This window comes from Macaca mulatta, chromosome 6, assembly GCF_049350105.2.
Source record: "Macaca mulatta isolate MMU2019108-1 chromosome 6, T2T-MMU8v2.0, whole genome shotgun sequence".
Lineage (NCBI taxonomy): Eukaryota > Metazoa > Chordata > Mammalia > Primates > Cercopithecidae > Macaca > Macaca mulatta.
The window spans coordinates 7,483,172-7,500,354 of NC_133411.1; positions in this window are offsets into that span (position 1 = coordinate 7,483,172).

The window sequence follows — 17,183 nt, forward strand, 5'->3', positions numbered from 1 at the left end:
TGTTCCTCGGCTGGCAGAAGCATCCTTCCTCCTCTGCATGTCCAGCATCACGCGGTGTTCTCCCTGTGTGCATCTCTGTGGCCAAATTTCCCCTTTTCACGAGAACGCCAATTGGTTTGGCTTAAATACCACCCCGATGACTGAACTTTTTCACTGAATTACCTCTGTGAAGATGCCATCTCCAAATCAGGTTGCGTTCGGAGGCACCGGGGGTCAGGACTCCAACATATCTTTTTTTGAGGGGACAGAACTCAACTGTAACACCCCTCCTTCTCTGCTCAAGACCAGCAGCACTTGTTGTCTGTATTGTGATCGTGGGATGGTTAATTCAGGACCAGGTCATAATGAGCATAATGATGGTGTTGGTCCCTGTGATTAACCATCAGCTCCAGTTTCTAAAGCACTCATCTCCCAGTTGTCCACAATGACTACTCCAGTGACGATTGTTCTCTGCTAAAACCGAAAGCATCCCAAGCCCACTTAAACCTACTTGAGGCCAGGTGCAGTGGCTCACGCCTGTAATCCCAGCACTTTGGGAGTCTGAGGCAGACAAATCACAAGGTCAAGAGATCAAGACCATTCTGGCCAACATGGTGAAACCCTGTCTCTACTAAAAATACAAAAATTAGCCGGGTGTGGTGGTAGGTGCCTGTAATTCCAGCTACTTAGGAGGCTGAAGCAAGAGAATCACTTGAACCCAAGAGGCGGAGGTTGCAGTGAGCCGAGATTTCGCCATTGCACTCCAGCCTGGAGACAGAGCAAGACTCTGTCTCAAAAAAGAAAAAAAAAAAAAAAAACCGACATTGAAATTCTCCCTTTTACTCAAACAGCTAAGTAATGGTTGCTTTCCCTTTATTTAGCAACGTAAATACTGTTGGCTTGTTTATAAGAAATGTTTTAACATTTAACACTCCAGGCTCCAAATGTAAATGAAATTAGGTTGGAAAATTCCAGTAAGTCAGAAGGTCGGCCAGGAAGCTGTGTGCAGAAAGCCTACAGAGCATTGCTGACTATAGATTTTGTCACCTTGTTTTCCCTCCAAGGTCGACATGAGCTGCCACTAGGAAATTTCCTTACTTCTGATACTTCGTGACCTTGAAATCTGAAGGCTGTTTTTTCCCTTCTTCTTTACCTTTTGTTTTTCAATTCACACTATTCCTGCTCCATCAGCACCCAAAGCCCTTAGTGGTGTCAATTTGGAACATGTTTTGCCATTCGTTCTAATTTATTCTAAGAGCCAGATTCAGCTTAAGTTTAAAAAAAAAAAAAATGCAGCTCTCCCACCCAGAGGAAGAAACAGCTGGTTTCTGCTTCTCAATTTGAAGATTTTCAGCACATTAGTAGTTCTAGCAGAGGGAAGATTTGCAACTCTGTTGTTTGATGATGATGGTGATGATGATGATGATGGTCATGATCATACTGATGACAATATCTGCCATTTTGGAACATATTTTATAGATTATAGACTGTCTCATTTATTCTTCATAACCCTAAAGGAAGCTAGTATAATTTGAACCATACATGGTGAAATGTAAGCCAAAAAAGTTTCCCTAAATACAGAATTGGGAGACAGAATAATTTCATCTGATAGAAAATGCTGACGTTGTTTTTCCTCAAGAGCCACATTGACACATGAATGTTCAAATAAATTAGGTTTCCCATTCATTCTATTAGATTCACATACCAATGAGAGTGCCTGACGTGTGCAATAAAAAAATAGAAATTGTATCTTTTTTTTTAATGCTAACGAGCATTGAGAAGCAGTAAGATTTCTCTTCTTTTCTGTTTTCCTTTCTATGGAATATTTGCAGCTCTACCTGGAATTCTGTGTGATGTATGTGATCAAATTTTAAAAAGCAAAAAGATGCGATTACACTAATAGAGATTAGCGTGTGACCCAATCAGCAAATGGAAGTATGTGGTTGACTTTCACTGTCGGGTGTTTTGTTTGTTTGTTTGTTTGTTTACAAATTGTCACAAGCTCAAAAGACAGGGCAGGACAGCCTTACAGAAATAGGGATAAGGTAAGACATCTAACTCCTTAGCAAATTGTACACACAAGCATAGAAATACAAACTTTTCTAGGCTGCATAGCAACTTCACCCTCCTGGGTCTTTCGGCACACGGAGTAAGCCCTGTTATCTCATAGCGTTTTGTAAAAATTAATGACATTCGGCTGAAGTCTAAGTTTGTCTTAAACACTCCAAAGAGAAATGAGCTATGCTCAATTTGTCTTCTCAAATATGCTCTTCTCATTGTGGATGACCCAGAAAACAAAGTCTTACCTTGCAGAAAATCCTGGTGCACGCAGGCCTGGAACACCTGCTCCGGTTCTGATCAAGAAAGACAGATAACCAGGAGGCTGTCCGGCAGAAAGCATCTGAAATAAGCAAAAATAAAGCAGCTTTTTCAGAAAACTAAGTAAAAATATAGGAAAATTCTTCATTGTGGAAGATGGAAGCTCAGAGGGGACATGTCTGACATCTGCACAGCTTTGAACAAAGACCTGGCTATTAACACCCAAGACAAGAGAACTGGCTCACCTCCTTCACTTTATAGAAGGTGGCTGTAGTTTTGTTAGTCCACATCCTCTGAGGAGCAGATCCCAAGATGGGATTAAACAAGAACTTTCTTAGAATAAATACATGTGAGAGAAAAAGGAAACCAGCACGGCTGGAAGAACCATCAGAACAAAATGCAGGTCTGATCCCAAAAGAAGGGAGGGAGAGAGGGAGGGAAGGAAGGAGAGAGGGAGGGAGGGAGGAAACAAAGGGAGTCTAGAAGCATCTTAGACCATGGTACAGTTTTAAGGAGAGTTTGGTAAGACCACTGAGAAGCCCTTAAACCAAAATCCCTCACCAGCAGAGTCCCCAGGAATGGACAAACCTTAGCCTTCCTGCATCACTCACTCAGTCATTGGCTGAGCAACCCATGGGGGTTGGACAATAGATTTCAAAGGAGAGCACTAGGGCCCTTGGTTAACTCTGCCCTTATCGTCAGAGATCTGAAAGATGCATTCTCGTGGGTGCCACATTAGGATAAGCAGCAATGATGATGATGATGATGATGATGATGATGATGATGCCATTTATTGACAACCTATCCAAAGCCAAGGATTGTACTAGGTATTTTACATATATTAAACATAATTATCGAGAACAATCCCCCCCAGGCTGGGTATGATTGCTCCCCATTTTCTCATGAATAAATTGAAACTTGGGTAAATATTTTGCCAAGAAAGGGTGTAGAGGTGACTATCTGATCCTTCAGGCTTCATATTCTTACCACAGCAAACAAATGAGACCATTTTTGCTTCTGCAGTAAGAAATAATGAGTTCACTGAACTTATTAAGTCAAAAAGTTGAGTGTTTGGTGGGTTTGGGCAGGGGGGTTTGTTTTTACAATTTAATTTTTTTTACAATATAAATAATTGCAGCATTCATTCTACTTAATTCATAAGTGACAATGTTTGAAACTAGAGCCATTGTACTTTCCCACCAAGGAAATCATGACCACATCGAGCCCTCAGTGACCCCAAATGGCATTTCTTATGTCTTCCTGGCTGTCTAAAATGGAGCTCAGGTATGGCCAGGAAGGGACACAGCCCCAGTACTTCTTTGGTATATGACTTTGGGCCATTTCTAGAATTGCCTTGGTCTTCAGTGAGATGGAGCAGGGACTCCTCCTAGGGGCCTGCAGGTCACCCCCCGCCCAACACAGAAATAAAGAAAACTCACAAATTCCTTCCTGAAAAATTCCAGGCACCTCGCCCTGAAAAATAAACAACTGAATAAACAAAAAGATAATAGTAGCTTAAAACAGTAGCCAAAAAAGTTAGTCAGGAGATATGTTATTCCCTATAAAAACTAAAAAGAACACCTTAACATATGTCCCTGAGTTATTTTTCAAAAACCTGAACCCCCACCAAACAGATTTGCTAACACATAGACCTCAAATTAAGGGAAACTAAAAACTAAACTCTGGCTACTGTTCTTTGTTCTAAATTTCTTCCTAAGGGGCCTGGGGGATGTCATACCCAGAAGCTAGAGCTATCGGTTTGGTGCAAAAGTACGTACAGTTTTGTTGTTCTGTTGCTGTTACTTTCAATGGCAAAACCTGCAATTTTGCACCAATCAAATAACATTGTTTTCTGCTGATCCCACATTTTTAGACAAAGCTGTGCCTCCTTAGCCAATCGCAAATCAGAAATCTTTAAATCCATCTGTAACCTGTGGGCCCCCAACTTCGAGTTGTCCTACCTTTTTAGGTCAAACCAACATATAGTCTCCATGTGTGAATTCATGACTTTACCTGTAACCTCTGCTTCCACCTTGTTAAAAACCCTTGCCTATGAGCCATGTGGGAGTTTGGGTCTTACACATGAGATGCCTGATTTTCCTTGCTTGGGGCCCTACGTAAACACCTCGCTTTCTCTCTCTACTATCCCAACATCAGTTTTCACTTCGCTGCGCCCAGTGAGCAGATCCCAGCTGGATTCCCTTACATAAGATTTCTCCCCCTGGAAATAGAAGAAATGTGCCTATTGACGTGTGGAGCATCTCGCATGGGACCTGGAATGTAGATGGCATTTGGTAAATGTGGCTTCCTTCTATCAGTTTCTACCCCACATGCACAAAGCCGAGCTCTCCTTTTTGTGCTGGAAACTGGCTCTTTCTTCCAAAAATGTATTTGATGATATCATTCCTCAATCTAAAACCTCCTGACATCACCCAGCTGTCCACACCAGGGATGTTAAAATCCCCTCTCTGCATAGCCCCATCCACATGGCCATGTACTCACTCTGTTACCCCAATTCTCTTGGTGGGGCAGGAGGAGAGGAGCGGGTGTGTGTGCCCCTGGCGGAGGGAAAGGATTCTAGGAGGGGTGGGACAGGTAGTGTGAAAAGAGTCGGCCTCCAGGAAGCTGCTCTGCAGCCCTCATTTCTCCTTTGAGAATTGCTGGTCCTCAGAACAAGTTCTAAATCCTTACCACCTGACCTGATACCACCTTCCCACTGACCAGTGCCCTAGAGCCTCACGGGGCCCTCGCCAATCCTGCCTCTTTGCCTTTGCTGGTTTATTTTCTCTGCTTAAAAGTCCTCTTCCATACCTTCTCCTTTGCTTGGGGAAACCTGAAATAAAAGTCAGCATGTTGGTGAAGCTTTTGCTTACTGCCTCAGGCAGAATTAATAGCTTCCTGGTCAGCTCTGACAAATCTGGGCCCTGTTCCCTCCTGAGAGGTAGAGGATCTGCTAGAGGCTGAGAGCAGTCTCTACCTTTAGACAGAGTGCGTTTAGTGTTACTGCCTGCATCCCAATGAAACCTGCTCTGTCCTTCTGCCATAGAAATGGAATTGAAACCAGATCCGTGGCTGCCCACTGTCCGTGTTTCCCAGTGGTATGGTTTGGTTGTGTCCCCCTGCCAATCTCATCTTGAATTGTAGTTCCCATAATCCCCACATGTCGCGAGAGGGACTCAGTGGGAGGTAACTGAATCATGCGGGCAGTTTCCCCCATGCTATTCTCATGATGGTAAGTTCTCACGAGATCTGATGGTTTTATAAGGGGCTTCCCTCATCACTCAATTCTCATTCTTCTCTCTCCTGCTGTCTTGTGAAGAAGGATGTGTTCGCTTCTCCTTCTGTCATGATTATAAGTTTCCCAAGACCTCCCCAGACCTGTGGAACTGTGAGTCAATTAAACCTTTTTCCCTTATAAATTGCTCAGTCTCAGGTATGTCCTTATAGCAGTGTGAGAACACACTAATACACCTAGGCTTCCCTGAAGTGAGTTGTGGCCCTTGGACTAAGGGATGGGAGCAGGAATGATGGGTATCTGCTCAGGGGTGGGAACATGAGGCATCAGGTACATCTTCTTCAGGCTGCCCCTGATGTGCTGGTGACTGGTCCCACCAGGCAGGTGACAGTACCCCAGAGCAGTGGAACACTCTGAGATAATGGAAGTGTTCTGAGATGTCTGCTGTCCAACGTGCGAGCCACTAGACACTTGAGCTATGGCTAGTGCAACTAGGAACTGAAATTTCAATTGTCTTTAAATGTATTTAAATTAATTAAAATTAAAATAGTTACGTGTCACCAGCGGCAACTGTATCAGCCAGTAGAGCCCCTGAGGGTGAAGGAGCAATGGTTTAGAAGGAATATGGATCTTAGAATGCCCAGTGGAGCAGAGATTCTCCACCTAAATGGATTACTTATCTCAGAACTACTGAGTGACAGAAAAACAAGGCAATGTTTTAGGACAGTTAGGAAGATAATATCAATAGTATGACATAGTGGGTATATCAGCGACCTGGGGCTCACCTTTTGAGTTCAAATTCCAGCCCTGCCACTTAATAACTCTATGGCCTTGGGCAAGTGACTTCATCTCCGTGCGCCCCAGAATTCTCCTCGCTGCACTGGGGACACCGAGTCCACATATCACCTGGGCTTGTCGTGAGAATCAAATGAAGTAATAAATGTAAAACACTTAGAATACAGCATCCCCATTTGTTAGCTACTGTGATGACATTTGAGGTTTCTGTTACAGCATCTTAGCTTTGCATGAATGCACCTGGCTTTGCCTCATGGCTCCCACATCTACCACTTGGGTGCCATTTGTTTCCTTGGGTTCTTGGGGGTGATGCGAGTGAAGTACTGAGTGCTGTGTCTGGCCCCCATCAAGCACTCAATGTTGGTAGTCACCCTTATATAAAGTCCCATGTTGTCGTATCCATATCTGTTTGGGTGTCTCCCTCAGGGGTGTCACTAGGATAGGGACTGTCATTTCTCTTTTTGTTCTTCATTGATTAGTACAATGAAGGTACTCAATACGATTGACTAGCTGATTGGATAAATAACTCCTCTAGTGTTAGTTTACCTGAAAACTCAATACTGTACCTGTTGCTGCTTCTGAGGTGTCCCCTGGCCATCAAATCCCTATAGTACTCTAACAGCATGGCCAAACAAAGGCGTTCTATCCCTGCTGCCCAGATCCTTCCCTCACCCTTTACCTTCACAACATTGAGCAAAACGTCTCTTCATGGGCATCGCCACTCACCCAGGCATCATTAGGAAAGGTGAGGGGGTATTTTTTTGGTGTTACAACACCTGGATAGCTGTGTTCTCCAGCTTCCTCTTGCTGCTGTAGCAAATTACTGCAAATGCAGTGGTTAAAACAACAAACACTCAATACATAAGTTCTGAAGGTCAGAAGTCTGAAGTAAGTGTCATGGGACTAAAATCAAGCTCTTTGCAAAGCTGCACTCCTTCTGGGGGCTGCAGGGAGAATTGGCTTCCTGACTTTCCCAGCTTCCGGGGGCTGCTGCATTTCTTGGCTCCCGGCCCCTCCTCCATCCACAAAGCTAGAAATCCCACCACTGCAGCCTCTCCTTCTGTCCTCACGTCTCTCTCTCTCTCTGACTTTGCCTCTCCTGCCTCCCCCTTGCTTTCTGAGTGCCCTTGGCATGTTGTGTTACATCATGCCCACCTGCATAATACAACATAACCTCCTGATATGGTTTGGCTGTGGCCCCACCCAAATCTCATGTCAAATTTTAACCCCCACGTGTTAAGGGAAGAATCTGGTATGAGGTGATTGGATCAAGGGGGCAGATTTTCCCCTTGCTGGTCTCATTGTTAGTGAGTGAGTTCTCACAAGATCTGATGGTTTAAAAGTGTGTAGCATTGGGCCAGGCGCGGTGGCTCAAGCCTGTAATCCCAGCACTTTGGGAGGCCGAGACGGGCGGATCACAAGGTCAGGAGATCGAGACCATCCTGGCTAACATGGTGAAACCCCGTCTCTACTAAAAATACAAAAAAAAAACTAGCTGGGCGAGGTGGCGGGCGCCTGTAGTCCCAGCTACTCGGGAGGCTGAGGCAGGAGAATGGCGTAAACCCGGGAGGCAGAGCTTGCAGTGAGCTGAGATCCAGCCACTGCACTCCAGCCTGGGCGACAGAGCGAGACTCCGTCTCAAAAATAAATAAATAAATAAATAAAAGTGTGTAGCATTTCCCCCTCGCTCTCTCTCTCTCTCCTGCCACCATGTGAAGAAGGTCCTTGCATCCCCTTCACCTTCTACTACGAGTGTAAGTTTCCTAAGGCCTCCAAGTCATGCTTCGTCTTAAGCCTGCAGAACTGTGAGTCCGTTAAACCTCTTTTCTTCATAAATTACCTAGTCTCAGGCAGTTCTTTACAGTGGTGTGAAAACAGACTACTACACCTCCTTACTGTAAAGTCAACTGATTACAACCTTAATCCCACTCAGTGCCTTAACTGCCTTGGCCATGGAACCCAACACACTCACAGGCTCTGAAGAGAAGGACATCTTTGCTGGCTGGTAGGGAGGGATTCTTCTGCCCACCACAGTAACTCTGTGGGCCCAGTGTAGGTTGGAGCCTGGGGACACCACACACCATGAGACACTCCTATACAATGAAGTGTTCCCCTCAAATGCCAATAGTGCCCTCTTGAGAAATGCAGCTGGAGTCCCACTACTCTAAGTTGCTTTGTGTGTGGTGAGGGATAAAAGGACAGGAGAGCTTTGCTTTTCATCTCAAGTTTCCCTCTAAATCTGTAATTGTAGCCTCCAAAAAAGTAAATAAATAAAGGGAAACCACCTTATCTTGCTTCTTGTAAGAGGAAGAGATACAGAGAAAAAGAGAAATGAGACAGACACCTGTGCAGGTACTCAGAGACCAGTGCAGCCCTTCTCCCACACAGAGACCAGAAGCTCAGCTTACAATTACCAGCCTGCCTGCCTGAGTGTGCAGCTGAGGAGGCCCCACCTGTCAGAAGCACTCCTGTAGGACATTGACTTGAAATTGAGCCCAGTGGGGGAAAGGTGGGTGCCTGTGGCCTCCATACTGGTGATGCAGACCGGAGTTGGGAAACAGAGCCTGAGAGTCACAGGTGGCTTCCACATGTTCACCCATGTCTTCTGCAGAGGTCCAGGCTTCCCCAGCAAGGCATAAAAGGGGCTGCAGGTAACTAGAGCTGTGTCCAAGACGTCCAGAGGTTTCCAAGCACCTAGTTGTTTGCACTCAATTGCTCTCTGCGACCCCAGTTGTTAGACATTCATAATGAATGCTGAAAGATACAAGGTCCGCCCAGAAGACATCGACAGGATGGCACCTACTTCTGCACCTGTACCCACTGGCATGTGTAACAAACATAGAATGGAGAACTGGAGAACCGGAGGCTATGATAAATGACATCAGTCAACCCCTCATTACACATATAAGAAAATGGATAAAAAGTATACCCAGGAAAAAGAAAAACTGATAAGCCGTGAAAAAATAAGAAGACTTTCCAAAAAATTGTTTGTATTTGTCAGCTTTTGCTGTGACCACAAACAGCCTGAACATGTCAGTGGCTTCTACCAAGATCTCTTCTGTCTTGCTTGTGAGACATGAAGTGGAGACAGGGGCAGGGTCGGCTGGACCTGCTCGGTTTAGCTTGGGTTGGCGTAACTCATGTCTTCTCATCCAGAACCCAGGCTGGAGGGACAGCCACTTCTGAAATTCACTGATTCTGTGGTGGGACAAATGAGGAAGCCTGGGCCAGGCCCCAAGGTCACATGCAAAGGCTCTGCTCAGCCATGGCCAATGTCTGGCCACTCACACTTGATGGATGAACAGCGCATTTCACATGGTCCAGCACAAGCCTGTGTGGTGGAAGGATGCTTTTCCCAGGAGCTGAACCAGTGGGAAACACAGCGCGAAGAGTCACCCAGCATCCTGTGCATGGAGGAGCGAGGGTTGGGAGCGATAACCCAATGGATTGCTCATTGCTGCAAGATCAGCCCTGGGATTCCATCCACCCCTTCCCCCAGACCCTCTGCTCTGGTTAATTCCCCCTAAGCTGGAAGGACCCACCCCCAGTTCACCTGGGAGAGTCCCACGCGCCCTGGTCCTGCGCAGGTCTCATCCTGTGGAACATTCAACCCAGATGGAAGCAGCCCCAGTTCTATATCACACAGTGCAGTCTTCCCGCCCTAAGACCCCTGCAGTGGCACAGGAAACGCAGATTCTGATGTCTGCTGGCAGACGTAACACATAACACAACAGAGGTATGTCTGCCTCGTAGCTCATAAATTCTTCTGGTCAGCAGGGATGGGAGTGGGTAATTTATGAGATCACATCCAATCTACAGAGGACATTCTTGCACGGCCCCGAGGCAGCACAAGTCAGGGGAGGCTGGGGGTACTGGAGCCTCTGTCTGTCACCTGCAGTGAGGACAGCTGTGGCAGGAAGCTCGGCTTCTCCGATCCTCCGTGTTCTCCTCTGAAAACTGGCTCGAGGCCACGTAGCAAGGTGCCCTGAGGATCGCAGATGAGCAGGGAGTCTGAATCCACATTCCTCTTGCTCAGTCCCAAATCCTAACAGGCCTCAAACCCTAGGGGTGTGGCCATTCATTCCACAGCAGGATAAGATCTGGACTGAATAGAAGGCTAGTGATAATCTTCTTATATACAACTGAGCACGTGCATTTATACATTTCTCTTCAAAAATAATAATGCATTTGATGACAGGGTACTGACCCAGACACGTGTATACTATCCTATTTAGGCACTATCATCTCAGTCAGAGTTCTCCAGAGAAACAGAGCCAATAGGAGGTAGATAGAGAGAGAGAGAGGCTGATTTTAAGGAATCGGCTCACACAGTTGAGGGTACTGGCGAGTATACAATTTGCCAGCTGGAGACCCATGAAGAAGCTGAGGCAGCAGGTCAGGTCTGAAGGCAGAATTCCCTCTTCCTTGTGGGAGGTCAGTCTTTTTCTCTGAAGGCCTCCCACTGGTGGGACAAGGCCCACCCACATTATGGGGACTAATCTTCTTTCCTCAAATTCTCCTGACTTAAATGTTAACCTCATTTAAAATAAGATGCCCTCACAGAAATCTAGAATTGTGTTTGACCAGATAGCTGGATATCATGGCCTAGCCAAGTTGACACGTAAAATTAACCATCACGACCATATGATGAATGAAACTAGACACCCCAAATGCTGATGCAGATCTGGGGCCACCCCAGCGTTTAGGCAAGAACTGTGGGTCCCATCCAGCTGGAGCACAGGCTTTCGGGGGAGTCCTGTGAAGGGACAATTCACAGGGCTTTTGCCTACCCCAGCAGAGAGTCTCTCCCAGGGTGACCGAGGTGAGTGTGACCTCATCCGCAGCACAGAGTGGTCCCCGGCTGGTGCACAGATTCACATGAGAAATGAGAGGAGTTGGCTGGAGACGGGAGGGTGCAGGGGTTGGTGGGACAAGAGAGGAACGGAAGAGTCGCCCATGATTTGTGGTTCCAGCTCAAATGCCTGGTGGAGAGAGTGAGAGCAAAACATGATGGAAGATTCCAGAGGAGAAATCAAGGGAGTGATGTGAGGCTGAGGTCCTCATGGGACGTCTGGAGGCAGCTGAGTGTGTGGCCCTGTGTAGGGGGGGCAAGGCTGTGACAGATGTGAAGAGAGAGGTTTAGGAGATTTCAGAATCACGGGCTGTCAATCTCCATATCGTGTCAGAGGTGGGATGGCTGAAAGAGAGCATGGAGTGAGACATGAGGGCTGAGGGTGGGAGCCAGGGAAGTCTGCAGAGCAACAAAACAGGGCAGGACAGCCTCCAGCAATGGGAGGAGGGAGGACACCACGAGGTGCTGGAGAGAGGTAGGAGAACGGGGAGGCCGAGGGCTGAGAGAGGACGCGGTCATAGGCAGGAGTCGGGCACATCAGCAGCAGGCAAGCAGGTGGCAGGTCACAGGGTAGGCCACCAGGCTGGCCATTGGGCAGGTCACAGGGCAAGTCACTGGGCAGGTCACAGCACTGGCCACAGGGCAGGTCACAGTGCTGGCCACAGGGCAGGCCACAGGCCAGGTGACAGGGAAAGCCACCAGGCAGGCCACAGGCAGGCCATCCCAGGCAGGTTATAGGGCAGCACGGGCTGACGAGGCCCATGTGAGGCACCTAGAGGAGGTAGAAACTACGGCCTTGTGGGGACACATGGGGCTGGGACTGCTCTACTATCATAGGGCACCTGGGCAGTGAACAGGGCCTTAGGAAGATGCAGGTTTGGGGTCTTGAACAGTGTCTCTGCGGCTTGGGAGTGTTCATGTCATAGATGGCAACACCCTTATCCCCAGCAAGGCTGTTAAAATTGAAGCTAACACTCCACAGAGCTGGCATGGGCAGGTTCCCTTAAAATCACTTCGTGCATGTTACTCCTTTAATGCTCTCAACAGCTATTAAAGGATTAATGCTATCTTCTTTTCTCGGATAAGGAGCAGGCGCACAGGGAGTCTGAGTAGCCTGTGGAGACCTGTGCCAGGATTGAGTGTGGCCATCGGCCCCGAGTCTAATTCCTAGGACACACAGTGCTGCCGCCAGCGATGAGGCTCACTGAGATGCCACCAGCACATCCTCCCTCAGGTGTCCTGCTTCTCCTGGATGATCTCTGCTCCAAGTCCAATGGTAGCTCCCAGAAGATACGTGTCCATTGTCCTGGGCCCTGGAACCTTTGGATGTGACCATATCTTGCTGGGAGTGGGGAGGGTTTTGCAGCTGTAATTACGATTTGGAAATGAGGATATCATCTATGGTGGGTCCTAGATCCAGTGAAAAGAGTTCTTACAAAAGACAAGAAAACAAGAAAAACACACACAGGGGAAAAGGCCACATGATGGGGAGGCAGAGACTGGAGTGATGCGGCCACAAGCCAAGGAGTGCCTGCAGCTCCCAGGAGTTGGAAGAGGCAAGAAAGGAGTCTCCCCTAGAGCCCTGAGAATGGGCCTCAATTTCAGACTAGTGACTTCCAGAATGGCAAGAGAATACACTTCTGTAGTTTTAAGGCACCCAGTTGGTGGTGATTGGTTACGGCAGCCCTGGGAAACTAACATGCTCTGATATGAAAACCATGTAGGATCTCCCAGAGCCTACCCTGAGCTCATTCTCTGCTCACCTCAAGTCCCGAATATCACTGTTCCTGTTACCACATCTGGGTCCTAGAAAGTGAGGTCCCCAGAGAGTGTTTGAAGACTCTACGAGCAATGGATTGTCGACCTGGAATGTACTTTGAGGAGTCTTGAGTGTGTGAGCATCTGATGTCATACCAGCAGAATTCAGATTTTCATGAGCCTGGGTGAGGTGGGGTCTGACAGCAGCTTACCTGTCAGCAAGAATAAGAAGTTGGTGACTGAGTCCAAGATTTGCTCAGGTTCAATATATTTCAATTTTATTTTGTATGGTACAACTTTTTCTGCCCTCACTCAAACCCATTCTCACCATCTGAAATGATTCTTCATCATACAGCAGAAGGAACGAGAAGCAAGTTGCCCTTCAACCAGGCCACTCGTCCAAGCCTTTCTGCTGCCCTCAACTGCCTGCCCCCCTCCCAGTGGTACTCAAAAGGCGTGCAAAGCAATAACATGGAGTGATAGCCTCCCCTCCCACCCATGACAATGCAGTTCCCTCAGTGTCTTTTGACCATGCGGCACTAGTCAGCTCCAGTTGTTACGAGGGTTAGGTGCTGGCTCCTTTCAATACCATGCTTTTTTCCCAGATCTTGGAGAGAGGTGTCATAATTTGTTAGCACAGCAGAGCCTTTGCATGTGACCCTGTGGCCTGGTCCAGGCTTTCTCACTTGTCTCACCACAGAATCACTACGTCCCAGAAGGTGGCTGTCCCTCCAGCCTGGGTTCTGGGTGAGAAGACATGAGTTATGCCAACCTGAGTCAAACTGAGCAGGTCCAGTTGAGCCACGGCCGGCCCCACCCCTGTCTGCACTTCATGTCTCACAAGCAAGACAGAAGAGATCTTGATGCAAGCCATTGACATGTTCAGGCTGTTTGTGGTCACAGCAAAAGCTGACAAATACAATTTTTTTTGAAAGTCTTCTTGTTTTTTCATGGCTTGTCAGTTTTTCTTTTTCCTGGGTATACTTTTTGCCCATTGCTCAGAAACTATCACAAAAAATAGGGTCATGGGCCTATGCTTGGTATCTGCTTTGCTGAGTTGTATATATATGTATATATACACACACACACACATACACACACACTATATATACTTATATATGTATACACACACACACATATAGTGTGTATATATGTTCACAATAACGTCATCTTCATCCCAGAACTGTATTTTCTTAACCTTTCCTCTTCTCATGCTGATCTCCAGGCGGTGGATACGAGGGTAACACATTTTACAAGCATCATCATCATAGAAATTATCCAGCTTTGTTTCTGAGTAAAGGTGTAAATAACACATGTGTGACTATCGTGACTGTACATTGACCTAAGAATTGCTTGGCCACAAAATTCTCAAAGGACTTTTACACTTAACCCAGAAACTTCTGATCAATCATCTGTTCTAAGGTATATATTTTATCCCAGCTTCTGTAAGAATTATTGGCTTTTAGAATTCCATATTTTGCAAAAAGCATATTAATTCTCATTTCTTAAGAGAGAGAATTCACGTTTCTCAAAACTTGGCACATTTATAGATGCTAAATTGGGGACTTGAATCTTCTGTTTTTCTTTTTAGCTAACAGTTATTAAAGAACCGTTCTATGGCAGGCATTGTTACATCTGTTACCGTCATTAATTTTAGAAATCCATTTTTCCTTTTGTTATTACTTGGTGCATTGGCCTCATTCTTCTCGTCTCTCTGTGACGGGTTCCTCTTCACAGGATGCCTCCGGGTGGAAACGGGATGACAGCCAGTGGTTTCTCCGCACACGGACTTGCCAGAACTGTTCCCGAAATGCTAGGTTGGGAAACTCACAGCTGATTAATTACCGCAGTCCACAGCTCACTCTGTCGGGTGAGTCAGACACGACTCAGAAGAATCCCCTCAGGTTGTGTCCAGTGGGAGCCTGCGGAAGCTTGATGTGCTTCTTCCCCAGCATATGTGTGTGCATGTGAGACTGCGTGTGTGTGACCATGCACATGTGGGTGTCTGTGAATCTGCATGTGTATGCATGTATGTTACCATGTGCCTGTATCTGTGAATATGTGTGTGTAGGGGGGTGGTGGGTGGATGGGGACTTTCAGAATGGAGAGAGCCACAGCACTTGCTTGAGGAATCATCTTTGACTTTATTATTGAAATCTTTTATTTATTCTTCAGTGAACGTGAATGAACCTAACTTGCAGGTCCCCTGGGACATCTAAGAATCAAAGCAGGACAAAGGGCCTGTGTGTGTCCCCAGGAGAAACTCTGATGGGACCGGATCCTGACACCTGGGGCATTGAGGGCAGCCTGCATCCTTGGGGTAGCAGCCAGGAAAGTGAGGAGTGTCAGGAGCACCAAGGGCATGGAATTCAGAGCCCAGAACCAGGACCAGCATCACAGCACTTGTCCAGGTGGACCCCACATCCACCCTTTATCCTGCCCAGGCCATCCTGGCAAAAGACCTTTTGTCTGTTTGTTTTTCATTTGTTGTGTACAGTTTTATAAATTTCCCTAATAACACAGTACAGGAATACAAGGCTCCAGTAGTGCAGGAGGACTTATAAGAGCAAGTATCCTCCACCCCAAGCTTCCCGGTCCCCCCCACTGAGAAGTCCTGTGAACGGTCCCTGCTGTGACCTCTTCTGGTGGTCTCTGCCATCTCTCTAACTAATGTGCTCATATGGGCATTACTTAACTTGTCGATTTAAGCATTGGCTATTGATGGCATGCTCTGAGATATTGAGAGTTTAACTTAATTATATTCTATCACTATACCCAATGAAGTGCATCACTATTTTTTGTTTTCCTGTTGGTTCCTTTGTAATATGAAGGAATACACGTTCATTTATTATTCCATCAAGTATAATGCACATATTATGACCCTCAAATATGTAAGATACTAGCCCCTACTCAATGACTCTTCAGTGCTTTATCTAGGAGGTTGTTATAAACCAACCAACAGGGCTTACCTTGCTAAGACTATGAGAATATACTTACCTACAACCAAATAGTGTGCTTGGATTGAGTTTCTTTTATTGTACTGGTGTTATTTTTCCTGAAGTTTCTAATCCCTTTTACTTTTTAAAAATTTGCCTTCTTTACATCCTTTTATTATTTTCTTCCACCTCTCCAGCGTCTGTTCTATTCAACCAAGTTCTTCTTCCCCCCAGAAACCTGTCTAGGGGTTCCCCAGGTGCCATGCCCAACTCTGGCTGCTGTCCAGGCAACACTACCTCACCCTGGGAGATGCCCTCCTGCTGGGTGGGACCTGGCATATGGAGCCCCTGTCTTCCTGTTTCTTGCTTTACTTGCACACAAAGTTGAGCAAGTAACTGTGAAAGGACATTGATACATAAAATATTGGAATGCATACACATTGAAATGTTTTTATTCCTGCCTCCGTGTTTTATTGATAGTTTGGCTGGGTAGAGAAATCTTGGTTTGATGCCATTTTCCTTCAGAATTTGGATAATGCCACACTGTAGTTTTTTAGATCCATGGTGGAGAGCAAGAGATCTTATTCCAAGCTGATGCTGGTTTTCCGAAAGAGATTTCCTGCCTACTTGCTTTTCCAAAATCCCTCAGGAACGTGTCTGGGGCTACATTTTCTCATTCATAACATTGGGAACTCAGTGGAATTTTTCAGTCTGAACACTTTTGTTCTTTAATTCTGGGAAATTCATAATGTCTGTGTATGCGATGCCTTCTGCTTGATTTTATTTTTATTGGCTATTAGTCTTGTATTGGACCTCCTACGTTGTTCCCTCAGGTCCTTTCCTTTTTACTTATGTATTCAGTCTCTTTTGCTATTATTCTCTCCTCTGGGAGATTTTCTCTATTTATATTCCAAACTTCATTGATTGTTTTTTAATTTCAGCAATTGTCTTTTATTTCAGCCGTTCTTTGTTATTCTCCGATGGCTCCCTTTTCTTATAAAACCGTATTTTTGCTTAGCAGAAGCAATATATCTTGAATCTCTGACAATACAAAATAGTGGGGTTTATTTCTTATTTACCAAAAAAGTATTATTTTGTTCCATGTTTAGCTGTGTTTGCTTTGGCATATTTCGTTTCCTGTTTATCTAGCTTGGTCTTTCTAGCTCCTAATATCGGTTTTCCTTATCCATTGATTCTCACCCTTCTCAGTTAACTACAAAGCAGAGCAAAGCTGCCCAGGAGCTCAGTCTGTGTGGGTAGAGCTCATTAACTGGCCAGCTTCCCTTCCGTTCGCTTGGCTGGGGACGGT